Source organism: Danio rerio, chromosome 2 (genome assembly GCF_052040795.2).
Source record: "Danio rerio strain M-AB ecotype USA chromosome 2, GRCz13ab, whole genome shotgun sequence".
Taxonomy (NCBI): domain Eukaryota; kingdom Metazoa; phylum Chordata; class Actinopteri; order Cypriniformes; family Danionidae; genus Danio; species Danio rerio.
The window spans coordinates 57,126,714-57,150,463 of NC_141022.1; the positions used below are offsets into that span (position 1 = coordinate 57,126,714).

The 23,750-nt window shown below is 32.6% G+C and overlaps 4 long non-coding RNA genes across 4 annotated transcripts in view; 3 read left to right on the top strand and 1 right to left on the bottom strand.

Annotated features, from left to right (window-relative positions):
• The window catches only part of LOC147846549 (uncharacterized), a 1,651,758-nt gene that overhangs the window by 577,950 nt on the left and 1,050,058 nt on the right, over nt 1-23,750 (bottom strand). The gene's annotated exons all lie outside the window — the stretch shown is intronic.
• LOC147837276 (uncharacterized) overlaps nt 1,468-23,750 on the top strand; it is a 39,122-nt gene continuing 16,839 nt past the window's right edge. The window contains exon 1 of the long non-coding RNA XR_015479077.1: nt 1,468-1,601. This is a non-coding gene — a long non-coding RNA (uncharacterized LOC147837276). The remainder of the gene's footprint in view (nt 1,602-23,750) is intronic.
• On the top strand, nt 5,137-9,728 carry LOC147846558 (uncharacterized). Its single transcript, XR_015479121.1, has 4 exons — nt 5,137-5,233; nt 5,518-6,420; nt 6,848-8,501; nt 9,691-9,728. It is a non-coding gene; the product is annotated as an uncharacterized LOC147846558 (long non-coding RNA).
• Nucleotides 19,664-23,240, top strand: LOC147846559 (uncharacterized). The gene is made up of 3 exons (XR_015479111.1): nt 19,664-20,021; nt 20,161-21,122; nt 21,544-23,240. It is a non-coding gene; the product is annotated as an uncharacterized LOC147846559 (long non-coding RNA).

Genomic DNA, 23,750 nt, shown 5'->3' on the forward strand with positions numbered 1-23,750 from the left:
TCTGGCCATTCTCCTCTGACCTCTGGCATCAACAATGCGTTTGCGCCACAGAACTGCCGCTCACTGGATATTTTCCCTTTTTCAGACCATTCTCTGTAAACCCTAGAGATGGTTGTACGTGAACATCTCAGCAGATCATCAGGTTCTGAAATACTCTGACCAGCCCTTCTAGCACCTACAACCATGCCACGTTCAAAGTCACTTAAATCACCTTTCCTTCCCATTCTGATGCTCAGTTTGAACTGCAGCAGATCGTCTTGACCATACCATGTATTGAGTTGCTGCGATGTGATTGGCTGATTAGAAATTTGCGTTAACGAGCAGTTGGACAGGTGTACCTAATAAAGTAGCCAGTGAGTGTACATCAAGTTTCATTCATTAATTTTCATTTCAGCTTAGTCCCTTTATTAATTTGGGGTTGGCACAGCAGAATGAACCGCCAACTTATCCAACATGATGCTCTTCCAGCTGCAACCCATTACTGGGAAACATCCATACACATTCAAACACATCCACTACGGACAATTAGCCAATTCACCTATAGTGCATGTCTTTGGACTGTAGGGGAAACCGGAGCACCTGCACGCGAACACGGGGAGAACATGCAAACTCCACACAGAAACACCAACTGACCCAGGCGAGGCTCGAACAAGACCTTCTTGCTGTGTGAGGCGAACGTGCTACCCACTGCGCCACCGTGCAGCCTGTACATCAACTTGTTACATCTAAAAAAAATTCTACTTAATTTATTAGTTTTTAGTCTACAACTTTAGGTGTAATCAGTTTAAAACCATTGACTCGACTGTTACAACTGTAAATGTTTGTTGCAACATCAACAACAACTAAATGTTTTCATATAAATGTTACAATGCATGCTTTTAATTCTAATTCATGTGCACCGTCATTGTGTGGAAGAACAACGTTGACATTCCCAGGATTTTTATCTTTCGACTGAAGAAAATTTAAGTCATATAGACTGGAACAATTAAAGGTAAGTGAATTATGACAATTTCACATTTCTTAAAAAAAAAAAAAAAAAAGATTAAGTTAGAGATGTCCAATGCAAAGGCTAAAAGGACAGTACATCCCAAAATGGTAATTTACTCACTATTTACTTCTTCCTTAGGTAGTTGTAAACCTTGATGGGTTTCTTTATTCTGTTAAACACAAAAGCAGATATTTTGAAGAATGCTGAAAACCTATTACCATTGACTTCCATAGTAGGAAAAATAAACAAATATTTTGGAAGTCAGTGGTTAAAGATTTTCAGCTTCCTTCAAATTGTTCAAAATATTTAATTTTCTGTTTAACAGAAGAAATAAACTTTGAGGTTTGTTTCAGGTTTGAAATAAAGGGAGAAAAAATGATTATTTTCTTTTCATTACAGGGTGAGGGTGAGCTGTCGATTTAAAGCTGAAATGTGTGATTTTTACCCGAGTTGCGATTTGGTCGGTTACACGCATGCGCAGCCATGATGGCGATGCTCGAATGTAAACACCTGCATGGGATTACACGGTAATCTACAAGACATGTTGTTCTGTTTATTGACGCTATAACCACTGGAAAATATGTAGAGGCTGCTTAGTCATATGAACAACATAGTAAGTAGAAAATGTTTGATAAACTTGCTTTAATGGGCACTATTCTGCTTTATTTGTTATCTGTCTATCAAACCTACTCTAAATTCCTCCGATTATAACAGTTCAAAAAGTGACAACTTGATCATACCATGCAAATTTTATTCAGTTCAGCGGCGTTTACGTTCTTTCACTCGTCGTGATAACGCTTATTTGCTAAGTATTTTTAAGGAAGAAAAAAAGTTTTCCTCCTCGCTTAAACAGCGTGGCTGGCATGGTTGCCAAATCCGTGGATTTCCCGCAGATTTTGGTTACCCCCCTCTCGCGTGTTTTTATTTTATTTTATTTTATTTTTATAGCGTCTGGTTTTACTCTATCAAATCCATGTTTAATGATAGAATACAAATACTAGGATGATGAAACAGTATAAGCACCTCTAGAAAATAGGGCACTAGAAGGTTGACTTCTGCCTGATTTGTTCTTCATTTGCTAACATTTTAACTGACACCATGCAGTACGTTACTGCGGTTAAGCCAGCCGCGGTTCGGAAAAACACAGTCAAGCCAGCCGCGCTTTATATTTCGGTGCGCGCGTATTATTATCATTACGGTAATGTCAGCAGCCACACAGAGAGCGCTCCACAGAGCACCCATTTCGCCCAGAACAGAGAGATAACAACGAAATATAAGTTTATCCCCCTTTCCTCCCACGTATGCTTTATTAAACAATTTATTAGCTTTTTTTGACTGTTGTTATTTTAAGAAATTGGTTTCTGGGCTTACCTTTAATTTCCTCAAGTTTATCTTTTTGCTTCAAATGATTTTATAGCAGATCAAACGGACAGAATAAATATACGATTTCTAAATGCACAGAATGCGTTTCTACTTCTCCTAGCCAACTACAGTACATTGCAAATAAGGTTAAATGCAATTTTATACAACGTGGCTAACCTCAGAAAGTGAAAACAATCATAAAGTAGTCCAACAAAACATTATTTGAATTACAAATTTATGTTTATTTCATTTAAAGGGGATTTAAAAGGTTATGCTTCTTTCAGTATATGGGATATGGGGCATTATTACACTTTAGATGACTGTAAAGACCTTATTATTTGTTATAAGTAGAATAGAACAACAATAAGATATGATGCAGGAAGTCAAATACTAAGCATACATCATATGAAGCCTGTTTTACTGCAGCATTTTGGAGAAATGTACCATTAACACACTTTAAAGTGCTATAAAGAAATAAGTAGAAAAAAAACTAAGTTTGGTTCTGATACAGGATGTACATGAATACCTCATGTAAAAGACCTCATTTAGGTGAGCAGAAGAAAACAATGGACAGGACATCCAATATTATATGCATACCTCATAATAAATTACTGCAGCATTTTGGAGAAATGAGCTATTATTGAGCTATAAAGTCTTTAAAGTGCTATAAATACATTGTTTGACATAAGTTAAATAAAAGACTGATCTGGTTTGATTCTGGATGTCCCATGCTATATGCATATATACTACATCTGAATACTTTTTACTTCAGCAATTTGGGAAAAAATTGCTCATTTAAAATATGTAGAAAAAAACAATAGTCAGGTCTGATACAGGACATCACATTCTAAACTTCAAATAAAGACTTGTTACTGCAGTGTTTTGGAGAAATTGGGTATTAACATTACTCAGTGTTATAAAGACCCAATTTCCAATAAGTAGACAAAAACAATGATCAGTTCCTGTACAGAACATCCCATGCTATATGTGTACTTCATATGAAATCTTTTTACTGCACTGTTTTGGAGAAACGGGCTAATAACCTAATAAAAAGTGCTATAAAGACTACATTTCAAATAAGTAGGAAAAAACAATGGTCAGTTCTTATACAGGACATACCATACTATATCTGTACTACACAAGAAAACTTTTAACTACAGTGTTTTGGAGGAACAGGGTATTAACATATTTTAAAGTGCTATAAAAAACCCAATTCAAATAAGTAGAAAAAAACAATGGTCAGTTCTTATACAGGACATGCTAATCTATGTGTGTTCTTCACATGAAACCTTTTTACTGCAGCATTTTAAAGAAACGGGATATTAACATAATATAAAGTACTATAAAGAGTTTATTTTAAATAGGTAGAAAAAAACAATGGTCAGTTCTTATACAGGACATTTCATACTATGTGTGTACCTCACATTAAACCTTCTTACTGCACTGTTTTGGAGAAATGGGGTATTAATATGATTTAAATTGTTATAAGGACCCTATTTCTAATAAGTAGAAAAAAACAATGGTCAGTTCTTATATAGGACATCCCATACTCTATGTGTACTTCACATGAAACCTTTTTACTGCAGCATTTTTCAGACATGGGGTATTAACATAATATAAAGTGCTATAAAGACCCCATTTCTAATAAGTAGAAAAAAACAATAGTCAGTTCTTATACAGGACATCCCATACTATATATGTACTTCACATGAAACCTTTTTACTGCAGCATTTTAAAGAGACAAGGTATTAACATAATAAAAAATACTATAAAGACCCCATTTTTAATAAGTAGAAAAAAATAATGGTCAGTTCTTATACAGGACATCCCATACTATGTGTGGACTTCACATGAAACCTTATTACTGCAGTGTTTTGGAGAAATTGTATAATATTATATTTCAAAGTGTTATAAAGACCCCAATTTAAATAAGTAGAAAAAAACAATGTTCAGTTATTATACACGACAACCCATACTATATCTGTACTTCACATGAAACCTATTTACTGCAGCATTTTAGAGAAATGGGGTATTAACATAATATAAAGTGCTATAAAGACCCCATTTCAAATAAGTATAAAAAAACAATGGTCAGTTTTTGTACAAGACATTCCATATTTTGTGTGTACATCACATGAAACATTCTTACTGCACTGTTTTGGAGAAATGAGGTATTAACATAACATAAAGTTGTATAAAAACCCCATTTCAAATAAGTAGAAAAAAACAATGGTCAGATCTTATACAGGACATGCTAATCTATGTGTGTTCTTCACATGAAACCTTTTTACTGCAGCATTTTAAAGAAACGGGATATTAACATAATATAAAGTACTATAAAGACCGCATTTTAAATAAGAAGGAAAAAAAACAATTGTCAGTTGTTATACAGGACATCCCATACTATATGTGTACTTCACATGAAAACTTCTTACTGCACTGTTTTGGAGAAGCGGGGTATTAACATCATAATATAAAGTGATATAAAAGCCCCATTTCAAATAAGTAGAAAACACAATTGTCAGTTGTTATACAGGACATCCCATACTATATGTGTACTTCACATGAAACCTTTTTACTGCAGCATTTTGGAGAAACAGGGTATTACATAGAAAAAGTACTATAAATATCCCCTTTCAATTAAGTAGAAAAAAACAATGGTCAGATCTTATACAGGACATCCTAATCTATGTGTTTACTTCACATAAAAGCTTTTTACTGCAGCATTTTAAAGAAACAGGGTATTAACATAATATAAAGTACTATAAAGAGTTTATTTTAAATAGGTAGAAAAAAACAATGGTCAGTTCTTATACAGGACATTTCATACTATGTGTGTACCTCACATTAAACCTTCTTACTGCACTGTTTTGGAGAAATGGGGTATTAATATGATTTAAATTGTTATAAGGACCCTATTTCTAATAAGTAGAAAAAAACAATGGTCAGTTCTTATATAGGACATCCCATACTCTATGTGTACTTCACATGAAACCTTTTTACTGCAGCATTTTTCAGACATGGGGTATTAACATAATATAAAGTGCTATAAAGACCCCATTTCTAATAAGTAGAAAAAAACAATAGTCAGTTCTTATACAGGACATCCCATACTATATATGTACTTCACATGAAACCTTTTTACTGCAGCATTTTAAAGAGACAAGGTATTAACATAATAAAAAATACTATAAAGACCCCATTTTTAATAAGTAGAAAAAAATAATGGTCAGTTCTTATACAGGACATCCCATACTATGTGTGAACTTCACATGAAACCTTATTACTGCAGTGTTTTGGAGAAATTGTATATTATTATATTTCAAAGTGTTACTGTATAAAGACCCCAATTTAAATAAGTAGAAAAAAACAATGGTCAGTTCTTATACAGGACATCCCATACTATATATGTACTTCACATGAAAGCTTTTTACTGCAGCATTTTAAAGAGACGGGGTATTAACATAATATAAAATACTATAAAGACCGCATTTTAAAAAAAGCAGAAAAAAACAATGGTCAGTTCTTACACAGGACATCCCATACTATATATGTACTTCACATGAAACCTTTTTACTGCAGCATTTTAAAGAGACAAGGTATTAACATAATATAAAATACTATAAAGACCGCATTTTAAATAAGTAGAAAAAAACAATGGTCAGTTCTTACACAGGACATCCCATACTATGTGTGGACTTCACATGAAACCTTATTACTGCAGTGTTTTGGAGAAATTGTATAATATTATATTTCAAAGTGTTATAAAGACCCCAATTTAAATAAGTAGAAAAAAACAATGGTCAGTTAATATACATGACATCCCATACTATATCTGTACTTCACATGAAACCTATTTACTGCAGCATTTTAGAGAAATGGGGTATTAAGATAATATAAAGTGCTATAAAGACCCCATTTCAAATAAGTAGAAAAAAACAATGGTCAGTTTTTGTACAAGACATTCCATATTTTGTGTGTACATCACATGAAACATTCTTACTGCACTGTTTTGGAGAAATGAGGTATTAACATAACATAAAGTTGTATAAAAACCCCATTTCAAATAAGTAGAAAAAAACAATGGTCAGATCTTATACAGGACATGCTAATCTTTGTGTGTACTTCACATGAAATCTTTTTGCTGCAGCATTTTAAAGAAACAAGATATTAACATAATATAAAGTACTATAAAGACCGCATTTTAAATAAGAAGGAAAAAACATTTGTCAGTTGTTATACAGGACATCCCATACTATATGTGTACCTCACATGAAAACTTCTTACTGCACTGTTTTGGAGAAGCGGGGTATTAACATCATAATATAAAGTGATATAAAAACCCCATTTCAAACAAGTAGAAAAAACAATTGTCATTTTTTATACAGGACATCCCATACTATATGTGTACTTCACATGAAACCTTTTTACTGCAGCATTTTGGAGAAACAGGGTATTACATAGAAAAAGTACTATAAATACCCCCTTTCAAATAAGTAGAAAAAAACAATGGTCAGATCTTATACAGGACATCCTAATTTATGTGTGTACTTCACATAAAAGCTTTTTACTGCAGCATTTTAAAGAAACGGGGTATTAACATAATATAAAGTACTATAAAGAGTTTATTTTAAATAAGTAGAAAAAAACAATGGTCAGTTCTTATACAGGACATTTCATACTATATGTGCACTTCACATGAAACATTTTTACTGCAGCGTTTTTGGGAAACAGGGTATTAACATATGATAAAGTGCTATAAAGAGCCCATTTCCAATAAGTAGAAAAAAACAATGGTCAGTTCTTACATAGGACATCCCATACTATGTACTTGACATAAACCTTTCTTACTGCACTGTTTTGGAGAAATTGGGTATTAACATAATATAAAGTACTATAAAGACCCCATTTCCAATAAGTAGAAAGAAACAATGGTCAGTTCTCATTCAGGACATCCCATACTTTTTGTGTACTTCACATAAAAACTTTTTACTGCACTGTTTTGGAGAATTGAGGTAATAACCTAATATAAAGTGTTATAAAGACCGCATTTCAAAAAAGTAGAAAAAAACAATAGTCAGTTCTTATACAGGACATACCATACTATATGTGTACTTCACATGAAACCTTTTTACTGCAGCATTTTGGAGAAAGGGGGTATTAACATAATATAAAGTGCTATAAAGACCCCATTTCAAATAAGTAGAAATAGACAATGGTCAGTTCTTATACAGGACATCCCATACTATATCTGTACTTCACATAAAACCTATTTACTGCAGCGTTTTGGAGAAAGGGGGTATTAACATAATATAAAGTGCTATAAAGACCGCATTTTAAATAAGTAGAAAAAAACAATGGTCAGTTCCTATACAGGACATACCATACTATATGTGTACTTCACATGAAACCTTTTTACTGCAGCATTTTGGAGAAAGGGGGTATTAACATCATATAAAGTGCTTTAAAGACCCCATTTCAAATAAGTAGAAAAAGACAATGGTCAGTTCATATACATGACATACCATACTATATCTGTACTTCACATGAAACCTATTTACTGCAGCGTTTTGGAGAAAGGGGGTATTAACATAATATAAAGCGCTATAAAGACCGCATTTCAAATAAGTAGAAAAAAACAATGGTCAGTTCTTATACAGGACATACCATACTATATGTGTACTTCACATGAAACCTTTTTACTGCAGCATTTTGGAGAAAGGGGGTATTAACATAATATTAAGTGCTTTAAAGACCCCATTTCAAATAAGTAGACAAAGACAATGGTCAGTTCTTATACATGACATACCATACTATATATGTACTTCACATGAAGGCTTTTTACTGCAGCATTTTGGAGAAACTGGGTATTAAGCCAATATAAAGTGCTATAAAGACCCTATTTCAAATAAGTAGAAAAAAACAATGGTCAGTTCTTATACAGGACATACCATACTATATGTGTACTTTACATGAAACCTTTTTACTGCAGCATTTTGGAGAAAGGGGGTATTAACATGATATAAAGTGCTATAAAGACCCCATTTCTAATAAGAAGAAAAAAACAATAGTCAGTTCTTATACAGGACATCCCATGCTATATATGTACTTCACATGAAACCTTTTTACTGCAACATTTTAAAGAGACAGGGTATTAACATAATATAAAATACTATAAAGACCGCATTTTAAATAAGTAGAAAAATAACAATGGTCAGTTCTTATACAGCACATCCCATACTATGTGTGAACTTCACATGAAACCTTATTACTGCAGTGTTTTGGAGAAATTGTATATTATTATATTTCAAAGTGTTATAAAGACCCCAATTTAAACAAGTAGAAAAAAACAATGGTCAGTTCTTATACAGGACATCCCATACTATATCTGTACTTCACATGAAACTTATTTACTGCAGCATTTTGGAGAAATGGGGTATTAACATAATATAAAGTGCTATAAAGACCCCATTTCAAATAAGTAGAAAAAACAATGGTCAGTTCTTGTACAGGACATTCCATACTATGTGTTTACATCACATTAAACATTCTTACAGCACTGCTTTGGAGAAATGAGGTATTAACATAATATAAAGTGGTATAAAAACCCCATTTTAAATAAGTAGAAAAAAACAATGGTCAGTTCTTATACAGGACATCCCATACTATATATGTACTTCACATGAAACCTTTTTACTGCAGCATTTTGGAGAAACTGGGTATTTACTGAAAAAAGTACTATAAAGACCCCCTTTCAAATAAGTTGAAAAAAACAATGGTCAGATCTTATACAGGACATTCTAATCTATGTGTGTCACACCTGTTGCAGTGCCCTAGTTTGGACACTTGAGGGCACTAGTTTGTTTTGTAGTTTCACTTCATTTTCCATAATCCTTTGTATTACTGATTGTGCTATGTTACAGCTGTTTTGTGTTTGGTAATTTAGTCCTGTCTTTATAAACCCTCTTGTCCTCTGTTTTAGTTGCCTTAGGATTTTGTTAGCTCCTCACATTTGGTATGTTTGTCTGGTCATCTAGTTTTTGTATTTTGATAATTCTTGGATTCCTGTTTTGTGTTTGTTTTCGTTAGCACTCTTTAGCACTCCTACCCTGTTTTTGTATTTACTCGTTTTTGGATTTTTGCCTGTTCTCTTGTTTGGACTAGATTTGCATCCTGCTTTAGTTCTGTTCAAGTTTGGAAACCTTTGTCTTTTGGAAACCTTAGTCTTTGTTATAATAAATTGCACTTGGATTTTTTGCATTTTGTGATCATTCCCCATTTCGTGACAATGTGTGTACTTCAAATAAAAGCTTTTTACTGCAGCATTTTAAAGAAATGAGGTATTAACATAATATAAAGTACTATAAAGACTTTATTTTAAATAAGTAGAAAAAAACAATGGTCAGGTCTTATACAGGACATTTCATACTATATGTGTACTTTACATTAAACCTTCTTACTGCACTGTTTTGGAGAAATTGTATATTAATATGATTTAAAGTGTTATAAGGACCCTATTTCTAATAAGTAGAAAAAACAATGGTCAGTTCTTATACAGGACATCCTATACTATATCTGTACTTCACATGAAACCTTTTTACTGCACTGTTTTGGAGTAACGGGGTATTAACATACTATAAAGTGATATAAAAACCTAATTTCAAATAAGTAGAAAAAACAATGGTCAGTTCTTTTACATGATATCCTATACCATATGTGTACTTCACAATAAACCATCTTACTGCACTGCTTTGGAGAAATGGGGTATTAATCTAATATAAAGTACTATAAAGACTGCATTTCAAATAAGTAGAAAAAACAGTGGTCAGTTCTTATACAGGACATCCCATGCTATTTATGTACTTCACATGAAACCTTTTTACTGCAGCATTTTAAAGAAACAGGGTATTAACATAATATAAAGTACTATAAAGACCTTATTTCAAATAAATAGAAAAAAAAACAATGGTCAGTTCTTAAACAGGACATCCTAATCTATACGTGTACTTTACATGAAAACTTTTAACTGCAGCATTTTAAAGAAACAGGGGAATTAACATAGTATAAAGTACTATAAGGACCCCATTTTAAATAAGTAGAAAAAAGAATGGTCAATTCTTACATATGACATCCCATACTATATGTGTACTTCACATGAAACCTTTTTACTGCAGCATTTTTCAGAGATGGGGTATTAATATAATTTAAAGTACTATAAAGACTGCATTTTTAAAAAGTAGAAAAAAACAATGGTCAGATCTAATACAGGACATCCCGTACTATATGTGTACTTCACATGAAACCTTTGTACTGTACTGTTTTGGGGAAACGGGGTAATAACCTAATATAAAGTGCTATAAAGACCACATTTAAAATAAGTAGAAAAAAACAATGGTCAGTTCTTGTACAGGACATCCCATACTATACCTGTACTTCACATAAAACCTATTTACTGCAGCACTTTGGAGAAATGGGGAATTAACATAATATAAAGTGCTATAAGGACCCCATTTTTAAATAAGTAGAAAAAACAATGGTCAGTTCTTATACAGGACATCTCATACTATACGTGTACTTCACATTAAACCTTCTTACGGCACTGTTTTGGAGTAATGGGGTATTAACATACTATAAAGTGATATAAAAACCTCATTTCAAATAAGTAGAAAAAACAATGGTCAGTTCTTTTACAGCACATCCTATACTTTGTGTACTTAACATGAAACCTTTTTACTGCAGCATTTAAAAAAAAATCGGGTATTAACATATTATAAAGTGCTATAAGAACCGCATTTCAAATAAGTAGAAAAAAACATTGGTCAGTTCTAAAACAGGACATGCCATACTATATGCGTCTTCGACATAAAAACTTCTCACTGCACTGTTTAGAAGAAATGGGATATTTGCATAATATAAGGTGATATAAAAACCCAATTTTAAATAAGTAAAAAAGAAAACATTGGTCAGTTCTTATTCAGGACATCCTATACTATATACTGTATGTACTTCACATGAAACCTTTTTACTGCAGCATTTTAAAGAAACGGGGTATTAACCTAATATAAAGTGCTATAAAGACCACATTTCAAATAAGTAGAAAAAAATAATGGTTAGTTCTTATACAGGACATCCCATACTATATGTGCACTTCACAAAAAGCCTTTTTACTGGATCATTTGGAGAAACAGGGTTTTAACATATAAAGTTCTATAAAAAACCTATTTTTAATAAGTAGAAAGAAACAATGGTCAGTTCTTATACAGGACATCCCATACTATGTGTGTACTTCACATGAAACCTTTTTACTGCACTGTTTTGGAGAAATGGGGTATTAACATAATAATATAAAGTAATATAAAAACCCCATTTCAAATAAGTAGAAAAAACAATGGTCAGTTCTTATACAGGACATCCTATACTTTCTGCACTTGACATGAAACCTTTTTACTGCAGCGTTTTGGAGAAATTGGGTATTAAAATATTATAAAGTGCTATAAAGACCGCATTTCAAATAATTAGAAAAAAAACAGTGGTCAGTTCTTATTCAGGACATCCCATACTATGTGTGTACTTGACCTGAAACCTTTTTACTCCAGTGTTTTGGAAAAATTAGGTATTAACATATTATTAAGTGTTATAAAGACCCCAATTCAAATAAGTTGAAAAAAAAAAACAATGTCAGTTCTTATACATGACATCCCATACTATATCTGTACTTCACATGGAACCTTTTTACTGAACAATTGGGTATTATAATTCAAAATGTTATAAAGACCCCATTTCTAAAAAGTATAAAAAAACAATGATTAGTTATTGTACAGGACTTCCCATACTAAATGTGTACTTCAAATAAAAACCTTATTACAGCAGGGTTTTTGAGAAATGAGGTTTAACATAATTTAAAGTGTTTCAAAGACCCAATTTCTTGTAAGTAGAAGAAAACAATGGTCAGCTCTTATGCAGGACATCCTATACTATAAGCATACTTCACATGAACACTTGTTACTTCAGTTTTTTGGAGAATTGGGACATTATTACTTTTCAGATGGATATAAACACCCAATTTCTAATAAGTACATAAAATCATCAGTTCTTGTACATATGAAGACTTCTTACTGCAGCAAGTTCTATAATGACCCAATTTCTACTAAGTAGAAGAAAACATTGATCAGTTGTACAGGACATGCAATGCTATATGCATATCTCAGACGAAGACTTGTTACTGCATCGTTTTGGAGAATTGGGACATTGTTACCTTTTAGATTGCTACAAACACCTCATTTCTAATAAGTAGAAAAAAGAACAGTCATTTCTTTTACAGGACATCACATACTATATGCATACCTCATAGGAAGACTTGTTACTGCAGTGATCTGGATTAATGGGGCGTTATTACTCTTCAGATGACTATAAAGTGTCCATTTCGAATGAGTAGAATAAAATAATGGTCAGTTTTGATACAGGACGAATGTGTCAAGGACAGACAGCACATCACAGTTTTCCACAACTCCAAATGTGTCAGGGATACACAAAATTGCAGTTCCCTTCCTGCTGAGGAACTATATTTATTGACCTCCATAGTAATTGTTTTTTTTTCTAAAATGGAAGTCAATGGTTACCAGTTTTCAAGTTCATTCTAAATATCTTTTGTGTTCAACCAAAAGAAGGAACTAATAAATGTTTGTAACCATTTGATTGCCAGTGCATAGTGCGTTCATTTTCACTTTTGGGTAAACTATCTCTATGAAATTAACCAAACATATTTGTTTTGTCTTTGTCTTTGTACCCTACATTTGGAGCAGCACCACTCATCATCCCCAATAATATCATTTTGTTGTAATAGTACAATAATAGCTTGAGACAGTTGGGATGATGCCATCAACCTAACTGACCACTGAATTGTCCATTGAAGAACTGACCGTTTTTTTTTTTTTTTACTTATTAGAAATGGGATCTTGATAGCCATCTAAAAGTCAATTATGTCCCTTTTCTCTAAAACGCTGCCGTAAGAAGTCTTCATATGAGGTACGCCTTTAGTATGGGACGTCCTTTTTAAGAACAGACCATTGTTTTCTTCTACTTATTAGACATTGGGTCTTTATGACACTTTGAATGTTATTATTCCTCCATTTCTCCAAAATGCTGCAGTGACAAGGTTTCATGTAAAGTATGCATATATTATGGAATGTCATGAACGTGAACTGCCCATTGTTTCTACTTATTAGACATTGGGTATTTAAAGCACTTTATATAATGTTTATGCCCAAATTCTCCAAAACACTGCAGTAACAAGTCTTCATCTGATAAATACATGTAGTATGGGATGTCCTGTACAAGAACTGACTGTTGTTTTTTTCTACTTATTAGAAATTAGGTCTTTATAGTACTTTAAGTTGATACCTATTTCACCCAAATGCCGCAGTAGGATGGTTTCATGTAAATTATGCATACAGTGAGGGACGTCCTGTACAAAAACATAAAGCACTTTATATTATGTTAATGGCCCAATTCTCCAAAAAGTGGCAGTAAGAAGGTTTCATATTAGGTATGCATACAGTATGGGATGTCCTCTACGAGTATTCAGCAATAGGAAGAGCTGAGCATTGTTATTTTTTTCTACTTTTTAGAAAAGGGGTCTTTAAAGCAATTTATAAGTTTAATACCCAATTTCTCGAAAATGGTGCAGTAATAAGTTTTCACATGAAGTATGCATAAAGTATAGGACATCCTGTATGACAACTGACTATTGTTTATTCTACTTATTAGTAATGAGGTCTTTATAGTACTTCATATTATGTTAGTGCCCCATTTCTCTAAAATGTAGTAGTAAGAAGGCTTCATATGATGTATGCAAATTTTATGAGATGTCCTCTACAAAAACTGACTATTTTTGTATTCTACTTCTAAAAAATGGGGTCTTTAAAACACTTGAATTTTGTTATTTCCCAATTTCTCCAAAATTATTTGGTGAGAAGTCTTCACATGAAGTATGTGTATAGTATAGGACGCCCTGTATAAAAACTGGCAATTGTTTTCTTCTACTTATTAGAAATTGGGTCTTTATAGCACTTTGTAATATGTTAATATCCCATTTCTCAAAAATGCTGCAGTAAGAATGTTTCATGTGAAGTACGCATATAGTATGGGATGCCCTATATAAGAACTGACCAATTTTTTTTCTACTTATTTGACATGCGGTCTTTGTAGCACTTTATAATAGGTTAATACCCCATTTCTTCAAAATGCTGCAATAAAAAGGTTTCATGTGAAGTACACACATAGTATGGGATGTCCTATATATGAACTGACCATTGTTTTTTCTACTTATTTGAAATGGGGTCTTTATAGCACTTTGTAATATGTTAATACCCTGTTTCTCCAAAACACTGAAGTAAAAAGGCTTTATGTGAAGTACCCATATAGTATGGAATATCCTGTATAAGAACTGACTATTGTTGTCTTCTACTTATTTAAACTGTGGTCTTTATAGCACTTTATAATGGGTTAATACCCCATTTCTCCAAAATGCTGCAGTAAAAAGGTTTCTTGTGAAGTATATATATAGTTACATATATAGTATTGGATGTCCTATATAAGAATCAACCAATATTTTTTTCTACTTATTTAAAATGCGGTCTTTATAGTACTTTATATTATGTTAATACCCCGTTTCTTTAAAATGCTGCAGTAAAAAGATTGTATGTGAAGTACACACATAGTATGGGATGTCCTGTATGGGAACTGACAATTGTTTTTTTCTACTTGAAATGCGGTCTTTATAGCACTTTATATTATGTTAATAGCCAGTTTCTTTAAATTGCTGCAGTAAAAAGGTTTCATGTGAAGTACATAAATAGTATGGGATGTCCTGTATAAAAACTGACCATTGTTTTTTCTACTTATTTAAAATGAAGTCTTTATAGTACTTTATATTATGTTAATGCCCCGTTTATTTAAGATGCTGAAGTAAAAAGGTTTCATGTGAAGTACATATATAGTTTAGGATGTCCTGTATAAGAACTGACCATTGTTTTTTCTACTTATTTGAAATTAGGTTTTTATGTCACTTTATAGTATGTTAATACCCCATTTCTTTAAATGCTGCAGTAAAAAGGTTTCATGTGAAGTACACATATATTATGGGATGTCCTGTATAAGAACTGACCATTTTTTTTTCTACTTATTTTTTAATGAGGTTTTTATATCACTTTATATTATGTTAATACCCCATTTCTTTAAAATGCTGCAGTAAAAAGGTTCATGTGAAGTACACATATACTATGAAATGTCCTGTACAAGAACTGACCAATGTTTTTTTTCTACTTATTTAAAATGCTGTGTTTATATTATGTTAATACCCAATTTCTTTAAAATGCTGGAGTAAAAAGGTTTTATGTGAAGTAGATATATAGTATGGGATGTCCTGTATAAGAACTGACCATTGTTTTTTCTACTTATTTGAAATGGGTTTTTTTATATCATTTTATATTATTATGTTAATACCCCACTTCTCCAAAACAGTGCAGTAAGAAGTTTTCATGTGAAGTACACATATAGTATGGGATGTCATGTATAAGAACTGACCACTGTTTTTTTCTACTTATTTGAAATGGGGTTTATAGCACTTGATATTAGCTTAATACCCCGTTTCTCCAAAACGCTGCAGTAAAAAGGTTTCATGTGAAGTGCACATATAGTATGGGATGTCCAGTTTAAGAACTGACCATTGTTTTTTTCTACTTATTGGAAATGGGCTCTTTATAGCACTTTATAATATGTTAATACCCCGTTTCTCCAAAACGCTGCAGTAAAAAAGATTTCATGTAAAGTGTACATATAGTATGGGATGTTCTGTATAAGAACTGACCATTGTTTTTTTCTACTTATTGGAAATGGGCTCTTTATAGCACTTTATAATATGTTAATACCCCGTTTCTCCAAAACGCTGCAGTAAAAAAGATTTCATGTGAAGTGTACATATAGTATGGGATGTCCTGTATAAGAACTGACCATTGTTTTTTTCTACTTATTAGAAATGGGGTTTTTATGTCACTTTATAATAGGTTAATACCCAGTTTCTCCAAAACGCTGCAGTAAAAAGGTTTCATGTGAAGTGCACATAGTATGGGACGTCCTGTTTAAGAACTGACCATTGTTTTTTTCTACTTATTGGAAATGGGCTCTTTATAGCACTATAAAATATGTTAATACCCAGTTTCTTTAAAATGCTGCAGTAAAAAGGTTTCATGTGAAGAGCACATATAGTATGGGATGTCCTGTATAAGAACTGACCATTGTTTTTTTCTACTTATTTAAAAAGGGGTCTTTGTAGCACTTGATATTAGCTTATTACCCCGTTTCTTCAAAATGCTGCAGTAAAAAGGTTTCATGTGAAGTACATATGTAGTTTGGGATGTCATGTATAAGAACTGACCATTGTCGTTTTCTACTTATTTGATATGGGGTCTTTATAATGTTTTGAATTACATTAGTAACCTAATACTCCAAAATGCTGCAGTAAAAAAGATTTACTGTGAAGTGCACATATAGTTTGGGACGTCCTGTATAAGAACTGACCATTGTTTTTTTTTTTTCTACTTTTTAGAAATGGGCTCTTTATAGCACTTTATAATATGTTAATACCCTGTTTCTCCAAAACGCTGCAGTAAAAATGTTTCATGTGAAGTACACATATAGTATGGTATGTCCTGTATAAGAACTGACCATTGTTTTTTTCTATTTATTTGAAATAGGGTCTTTATAGCACTTTATATTGGCTTAATACCTCGTTTCTCCAAAATGCTGCAGTAAAAAGGTTTCATGTGAAGTACATATATAGTATGGTATGTCATGTATAAGAACTGACCATTGTCTTTTTCTACTTATTTGAAATGGGGTCTTTATAGCACTTTATATTATGTTAATACCCCCTTTCTCCAAAATGCTGCAGTAAAAAGGTTTCATGTGAAGTACACATATAGTATGGTATGTCCTGTATAAGAACTGACTATAGTTTTTTTCTACTTATTTGAAATGCGGTCTTTATAGCACTTTATATTAGGTTATTACCCCGTTTCTCCAAAACAGTGCAGTAAAAAGTTTTTATGTGAAGTACACATATAGTATGGGATGTCCTAAATAAGAACTGACCATTGATTCTTTCTACTTATTGGAAATGGGGTCTTTATAGTACTTTATATTATGTTAATACCCCATTTCTCCAAAACAGTGCAGTAAGAAAGTTTCATGTCAAGTACATAGTATGGGATGTCCTATGTAAGAACTGACCATTGTTTTTTTCTACTTATTGGAAATGGGGTCTTTATAGCACTTTATCATATGTTAATACCCTGTTTCCAAAAAACGCTTTAGTAAAAATGTTTCATGTGAAGTGCACATATAGTATGGGATGTCCTGTATAAGAACTGACCATTGTTTTTTTCTACTTATTTGAAATGGGGTCTTTATAGCACTTTATATTATGTTAATACCCCCTTTCTCCAAAATGCTGCTGTAAAAAGTTTTCATGTGAAGTACACATATAGTATGGTATGTCCTGTATAAGAACTGACCATTGTTTTTTTTCTACTTATTTGAAATACGGTCTTTATAGCACTTTATATTGGCTTATTACCCCGTTTCTCCAAAATGCTGCAGTAAAAAGGTTTCATGTGAAGTACATATATAGTATGGTATGTCATGTATAAGAACTGACCATTGTCTTTTTCTACTTAATTGAAATGGGGTCTTTAAAGCACTTTATATTATGTTAATACCCCCTTTCTCCAAAATGCTGCAGTAAAAAGGTTTCATGTGAAGTACAGATATAGTATGGGACGTCATGTATAAGAACTGACCATTGTTTTTTTCTACTTATTTGAAATGGGGTCTTTAAAGCACTTTATATTATGTTAATACCCCCTTTCTCCAAAATGCTGCAGTAAAAAGGTTTCATGTGAAGTACACATATAGTATGGGATGTCCTGTATAAGAACTGACCATTGTTTTTTTCTACTTATTTGAAATGCGGTCTTTATAGCACTTTATATTATGTTAATACCCCCTTTCTCCAAAACGCTGCAGTAAATAGGTTTCATGTGAAGTACAGATATAGTATGGGATGTCCTGTATAAGAACTGACCATTGTCTTTTTCTACCTATTTGAAATGGGGTCTTTATAGCACTTTATATTATGTTAATACCCCCTTTCTCCAAAATGCTGCAGTAAAAAGGTTTCATGTGAAGTACACATATAGTATGGTATGTCCTGTATAAGAACTGACTATTGTTTTTTTCTACTTATTTGAAATGGGGTCTTTATAGCACTTTATATCAGGTTATTACCCCGTTTCTCCAAAGCAGTGCAGTACAAAGTTTTTATGTGAAGTACACATATAGTATGGGATGTCCTGAATAAGAACTGACCATTGATTCTTTCTACTTATTGGAAATGGGGTCTTTATAGTACTTTATATTATGTTAATACCCCATTTCTCCAAAACAGTGCAGTAAGAAAGTTTCATGTCAAGTACATAGTATGGGATGTCCTATGTAAGAACTGACCATTGTCTTTTTCTACTTATTGGAAATGGGCTCTTTATAGCACTTTATCATATGTTAATACCCTGTTTCCAAAAAACGCTTCAGTAAAAATGTTTCATGTGAAGTGCACATATAGTATGGGATGTACTGTATAAGAACTGACCATTGTTTTTTTCTACTTATTTGAAATGGGGTCTTTATAGCACTTTATATTATGTTAATACCCCCTTTCTCCAAAATGCTGCTGTAAAAAGTTTTCATGTGAAGTACACATATAGTATGGTATGTCCTGTATAAGAACTGACCATTGTTTTTTTCTACTTATTTGAAATAGGGTCTTTATAGCACTTTATATTGGCTTATTACCCCGTTTCTCCAAAATGCTGCAGTAAAAAGGTTTCATGTGAAGTACATATATAGTATGGTATGTCATGTATAAGAACTGACCATTGTCTTTTTCTACTTAATTGAAATTGGGTCTTTAAAGCACTTTATATTATGTTAATACCCCCTTTCTCCAAAATGTCGCAGTAAAAAGGTTTCATGTGAAGTACAGATATAGTATGGGACGTCCTGTATAAGAACTGACCATTGTTTTTTTCTACTTATTTAAAATGGGGTCTTTAAAGCACTTTATATTATGTTAATACCCCCTTTCTCCAAAATGCTGCAGTAAAAAGGTTTCATGTGAAGTACACATATAGTATGGGATGTCCTGTATAAGAACTGACCCTTGTTTTTTTCTACTTATTTGAAATGCGGTCTTTATAGCACTTTATATTATGTTAATACCCCCTTTCTCCAAAACGCTGCAGTAAATAGGTTTCATGTGAAGTACACATATAGTATGGGATGTCCTGTATAAGAACTGACCATTGTCTTTTTCTACCTATTTGAAATGGGGTCTTTATAGCACTTTATATTATGTTAATACCCCCTTTCTCCAAAATGCTGCAGTAAAAAGGTTTCATGTGAAGTACACATATAGTATGGTATGTCCTGTATAAGAACTGACTATTGTTTTTTTCTACTTATTTGAAATGCGGTCTTTATAGCACTTTATATCAGGTTATTACCCCGTTTCTCCAAAACAGTGCAGTAAAAAGTTTTTATGTGAAGTACACATATAGTATGGGATGTCCTGAATAAGAACTGACCATTGTTTCTTTCTACTTATTGGAAATGGGGTCTTTATAGTACTTTATATTATATTAATACCCCATTTCTCCAAAACAGTGCAGTAAGAAAGTTTCATGTCAAGTACATAGTATGGGATGTCCTATGTAAGAACTGACCATTGTCTTTTTCTACTTATTAAAAATGGGGTCTTTGTAACACTTCAAATCATATTAATATACACTTTCTCCAAAACAGTGCAGTAAGAAGGTTTAATGTGAAGTACACATATTGTACGGGATGTCCTGTATAAGAACTGACCATTGTTTATTTCTACTTATTTAAAACGGGGTCCTTATATTACTTTATACTATGTTAATTCCCCCGTGTCTTTAAAATGCTGCAGTAAAAAGCTTTCATGTGAAGTACACACAGAGATAAGGGTGTCGTGTATAAGATCTGACCATTGTTTTTCTCTACTTATTTGAAAGGGGGACTTTATAGTACTTTTTTTCTATGTTAACACCCCGTCTCTCTAAAATGCTGCAGTAAAAAGGTTTCATGTGAAGTACATATTTAGTAAGGGATGTCCTGTATAAGAACCGACCATTGTTTTTTTCTACTTATTTGAAGTGGGGTTTTTATATCACTTTGTTGTGTTAATACCTCATTTCTCCAAAACAGTGCAGTAAGAAGGTTTCATGTAATGTACACACATAGTATGGGATGTCCTGTACTAGAACTGACCATTGTTTTTTTCTACTTATTTGAAATGAGGTCTTTATAGCACTTTATATTATGTTATTACCCCCTTTCTCCAAAACGCTGCAGTAAATAGGTTTCATGTGAAGTACAGATATAGTATAGGATGTCCTGTATAAGAACTGACCATTGTCTTTTTCTACCTATTTGAAATGGGGTCTTTATAGCACTTTATATTATGTTAATACCCCCTTTCTCCAAAATGCTGCAGTAAAAAGGTTTCATGTGAAGTACACATATAGTATGGTATGTCCTGTATAAGAACTGACTATTGTTTTTTTCTACTTATTTGAAATGGGGTCTTTATAGCACTTTATATCAGGTTATTACCCCGTTTCTCCAAAGCAGTGCAGTACAAAGTTTTTATGTGAAGTACACATATAGTATGGGATGTCCTGAATAAGAACTGACCATTGATTCTTTCTACTTATTGGAAATGGGGTCTTTATAGTACTTTATATTATGTTAATACCCCATTTCTCCAAAACAGTGCAGTAAGAAAGTTTCATGTCAAGTACATAGTATGGGATGTCCTATGTAAGAACTGACCATTGTCTTTTTCTACTTATTGGAAATGGGCTCTTTATAGCACTTTATATTATTTTAATACCCCATTTCTCCAAAATGCGGCAGTAAAAAAGTTTTATGTGAAGTACAGATATAGTATGGATGTCCTGTATAGGAACTGACCATTGTTTTTTTCTACTTATTTGAATTGGGGTCTTTAGAACACTTTGAAATATATTATATACAATTTCTCCAAAACACTGCAGTAAAAAGGTTTCATGTAAGGTACAGATATAGTATGGGATGTCCTGTATAAGAACTGTCCATTGTTTTTTTCTACCTATTTAAAATGTGGTCTTTATAGTATTTTATATTATGTTAATACCCCGTTTTTTTAAAATGCTGCAGTAAAAACGCTTCATGTGAAGTACATATATAGTATGGTATGTCCTGTATAAGAACTGTCCATTGTTTTTTTCTACTTATTAGAAATGGGGTTTTTATATCACTTTATAATAGGTTCATACCCAGTTTCTCCAAAACGCTGCAGTAAAAAAGATTTCATGTGAAGTACACATATAGTATGGGATGTCCTGAATAAGAACTGACCATTGTTTCTTTCTACTTAATCGAAATGGGGTCTTTATAACACTTTATATTATGTTAATGTCCCACTTCTCCAGATTGCTGGAGTAAGAAGTGTTTATATGTAGTATGCATATTGTATGTGATGTTCTGTACAGGAACTGATCATTGTTTTTTGTCTATTTATTGAAAATTGGGTCTTCATAACACTTTGAGTAATGTTAATGCCCAATTTCTCCAAAACGCTGCAGTAACAAGTCTTTATATGAGGTTTAGTATAGGATGACCTGTATAAGACCTGACTATTGTTTTTTTTCTACATCTTTTAAATGAGCAATTTTTTTTCCAAATTGCTGCAGTAAAAAGGATTCATATGTTGTATATATGCATATAGCATGGGACATCTAGTATCAGACCTGATCACTCTTTTATTTAACTTATTCCAAACAATGTATTTATAACACTTTAAAGACTTTATAGCTCATTAATAGCTCATTTCTCCAAAATGCTGCAGTAAGTTATTATGAGGTATGCATATAATATTGGATGTCCTGTCCATAGTTTTCTTCTGTTAACTTAAATGAGGTCTTTCACATGAGGTATTCATGTACATCCTGTATCAGAACCAAACTTTGTTTTTTTTTTCTACTTATTTCTTTATAGCACTTTAAAGTGTGTTAATGGTACATTTCTCCAAAATGCTGCAGTAAAACAGGCTTCATATGATGTATGCTTAGTATTTGACTTCCTGCATCAGATCTTATTGTTGTTCTATTCTACTTATAACAAATAATAAGGTCTTTACAGTCATCTAAAGTGTAATAATGCCCCATATCCCATATACTGAAAGAAGCATACATTTTTAAATCCCCTTTAAATAAAACCAACATATATTTGTAACTTAAACAATGCTATGTTGGACTACTTCATGATTATTTTCACTTTCTGAGGTTAGGCACGTTGTATAAAATTGCATTCAACCTTATTTGCAATGTACTGTAGTTGGCTAGGAGAAATAAAAACGCATTCTGGGTGTTTAGAAATCGTATATTTATTCTGTCCGTTTGATCTGCTATAAAATCATTTGAAGCAAAAAGATAGACTTGAGGAAATTAAAGGTAAGCCCAGAAACCAATTTCTTAAAATAACAACAGTCAAAAAAGCTAATAAATTGTTTAATAAAGCATACGTGGGAGGAAAGGGGGATAAACTTATATTTCGTTGTTATCTCTCTGTTCTGGGCGAAATGGGTGCTCTGTGGAGCGCTCTCTGTGTGGCTGCTGACATTACCGTAATGATAATAATACGCGCGCACCGAAATATAAAGCGCGGCTGGCTTGACTGTGTTTTTCCGAACCGCGGCTGGCTTGACCGCAGTAGTACGTTGTGTCCTGTCAATATCAACGTAAGATGATTTTTATGCTATCTTTGTAGTTATTAATATACAGTTATTTTCTAATAAGTAACCATGTAGAAGGCATAGAGTGATTAAAGTCCGGTATTTTACGAATGAGAGGTGCATGTTGATTTTGTTAGGAAAGTTTTTACAGGTAATTCAGCTAGTTTTGTGTTAGTTTTGACTGGCCATTTGGGCTAGATTTGATTGGATGTTGTGCTAGTTTTGACTGGCCATTTGGACTGCTTTGTGCTAGTTTTGACTGGCTATTGGACTAGTTTTGTGCTAATTTTGACTGGCTATTGGACTAGTTTTGTGCTAGTTTTGACTGGCTATTGGACTAGTTTTGTGCTAGTTTTGACTGGCTATTGGACTAGTTTTGTGCTAGTTTTGACGCTATTGGACTAGTTTTGTGCTAGTTTTGACTGGCTATTGGACTAGTTTTGTGCTAGTTTTGACTGGCTATTGGACTAGTTTTGTGCTAGTTTTGAC